Genomic DNA, 3,185 nt, shown 5'->3' on the forward strand with positions numbered 1-3,185 from the left:
AGCATCATCCAAAATAGCCACATGCATATCCAATCCAAATTTCCATCAACATAAGAACAGGTGAATAAATTATGGCATAGTCTATAATGGGATACCAACAAAAATGAATTTCAACTATAACTGCTCCCAACAACATGGATGAATTTTACTAACATAATGCCAAGCTAAAGAAGTCAGATTCAACACCACGACCAAAAACAGGAGAAACACATAGGGCTTAAGAGCCCACCCACCATGTCCTGCCTGGCCAAAATGTAGTTGCCAGAGGCACCTCCAAACCTTTGCCACATGGTTCAAGAACAGCCATGATATTACTGAGCATCTGCCTGGTGTTCCAGGAGCAGTTCCTCGCCTCCCTGTTTGGCTCTTGTAGTCCGCCTCTTCTCTCAAGATTTACTTCAACCCTCCCTACACTGTCAAACTCCATTTTAAACTTAGACACACCAGTGTCTATCCCAAACCCCAAACTGGCTGCGGCTTTCCCCTTTAATTTGGCCATCTTTCCTGTGTTCTGACCTTAACACAGATGCTCAGGTTCCCCGCCCCTATATTCTTCTGCCCCCTCCACTGGCTTTCCCAGTCCTGCCATCCCCACAGGTCGTGTGACACCAAAGTAGCTGGAAGCAGGAGGCATCTGGGATTGGGAGCAACTTCTGCCCACAGTGCAGCCTTAGGCTTATGGAGTGGTCCATGGCGAAGAAGGTTGTGCTATTTATAATAATGCAGCCCTGTATTGAGCAGGCTCTGTGCTAAGAACTTTACAAACACTGGCCCGCTGCATCCAAAACAACAAAATCAGTCTTCTCAGATCCTTTTTTTTCTGATGAGAAAATAGACTGAGAGTGGCTAAGTGCTCAAGTATTAAGTCGCATGTAGCTGGCTGAGTCAGAGCTCCAGTGTAAGGGTGTCTCACTGCAATGACATATGGAGTTCGCAGAGAAAGCTGCAAGTCACACAAAACCCTGCACTGCCTCAGGAGGCACTCTCACTGCTGCATGCAGGCAGCACTATCAGTTCTTACCACTGAGCAGAGCTCAGACCCGTAGGCCTGCCAGCAGCTCAGCGTCTGCCAGTCAGCGGTGAGGGCACTGGGTTTGGAATCTGGTGAACCTTGGTTCGACACCTTTGTTATTGGGGTGAATCATTTCATCTCTCTCAGTGTCAATTTCCTAATCTCTGTAGATAGTAATTCTTACTTCCTAAAGTATTTTAAGGATTGGATGCCATGATGGAGGTAAAAGATTTGGCAGAGAGGAAGCACCACATATAGGGGTTTTCTTTACTGTGGGTTCCATTCCTATCCTCTACTCCCTACTTGCTCTGGGGGAACCAACTTCCTCAGCCTGAACCAAGAGACATGCTCACCCAGCAACAATCTCTGCACTTTCCTTGCTTCCTTTTCTCTTTGTTCATTACTAATCGGCTCTTCCACCTCTCGGTCACTGCCAGTTCTTTTCCTATCTCTTTCCTTCTCTTGTTAAGGCCTTTCTCAATCCTCCCCTTTCAAAACTGACACCTTTCCCCCTGTCCTGCCTTTCTCAGGTTTTTCCCACCTTTCTCCTGTTATCAGATTCTTCTCTAGGACACTTCCTTTTCAGGACGTCAACCAACTAACATGCAGTATGTGCTGTGCTGCTATGTGCAAATCACAGTGAGGAATATGAGGATGAGTAAGGCAAGGCCCTGGTATTCAGAGGCTCACAGTCTAGTGTGCGAGAGAGATGCACACTCACCCAGGCAATCCTTTCTACTTTCTCCTGGTCACCAGGTTCTACGCCATTTTGCCAGGCTCGCATATTGTGTCACACGGCTATTCAAAACATACCTGTCCTATGTCACATTAACGTTTTACCTTTTCCCAGATCTTAACTAGCTAATCTAATGAGTTAATTTTCTTCTGTGTACTCAGGAGACAGGGTTAGATGAGAGGATTCAGTCTTCTCTGGGATCTTTTCACTTGTCCAAGCTAGGAATTGAGGATTTTTAAAAACAGCTTTATTCACAATAGTCAAGATATGGAAACAATCTAAATAACCATCAACCAATGAATCAATAAAGAAAATGTGATATATACATACAATGGAATATTATTCCACCTTAAAAAGAAGGAAATCCTGCCATATGTGACAACATGGATAAACTCGGAGGACATTATGCTAAAAGAAATAAGCCAATCACAGAAAGACAAATACTGCGTGATTCCCCTATAGGCGGTAACTAAAAATATCACTCTTCAAAGCAGAGAGTAGAATGATGGTTGCCAGGGATTGGGGGAGGAGGAAATGGAAAGTTGTTATTCAATGGGTATAAAATTTCAGTTATGAAAAATGAATCAAGTTCTAGAAAACCTCTGTACGACATGTGCCTATAGTAAAAATATTGTGCACTTAAAAAAATCTGTTAAAAGTATAGATCTCATGTTAAATGTTCTTACCACTACAACAACAACAACAAAACAGGGGACAGGGAAACTTGGAGGTGATGGCTATGTCTGTTACCTTGATTGTGGTGATGGTTTCATGGGTGTATGCATGTGTTCAAACTCATCAAATTATAAACATTAAATACATGCAAGTTTGGTTTTTTGTGTGTCAACTATACTTCAATAAAGCTTTTTTTAAAAATCCATAATCGCTACCCTGGCCAAGTCATTTCCCAGCTTGTCCATCAAATATTGACTGTCTGAAATGCAATGCGGTATCTTATATTGGATACAGAAACAGAAAAAAAGGACATCAATGGGAAAGAAAGTCTGGGGTTAATAGTAATGTACCAATGGTAGTGTCTAAGTTTTGACAAGTGTACTATGGTACTGGACGATGCTAACACTAGGGAAACTGGAGGAGGAGTATACAGGAACGCCCTGTGCTACCTTTATCATTTTTCTGTATATCTAAAATTATTCCAAAATAAAAATTATTAAAATAATGAATGAAAAAATTTTAAATTAATGTTCATTCTTTCCTTACTGTCAGATGAAAACTATTATAAACATGTAACATAACAAAATAGGAATCTACCAGCACTCTCTTGCCAATCCCAGTGCTTTATCTGAGCCTCCTCTACATTCTCCCCATTCGGGGCCGTCTTACACATGTGACACAGAGAAGAAGCCTGCTCTATGGTAAATGCTTCAGGATCTCTACAACCTTCCTTCTCATTGTGAATATATATATATATATATA

This window comes from Hipposideros armiger, unplaced genomic scaffold, assembly GCF_001890085.2.
Source record: "Hipposideros armiger isolate ML-2016 unplaced genomic scaffold, ASM189008v1 scaffold_357, whole genome shotgun sequence".
Taxonomy (NCBI): domain Eukaryota; kingdom Metazoa; phylum Chordata; class Mammalia; order Chiroptera; family Hipposideridae; genus Hipposideros; species Hipposideros armiger.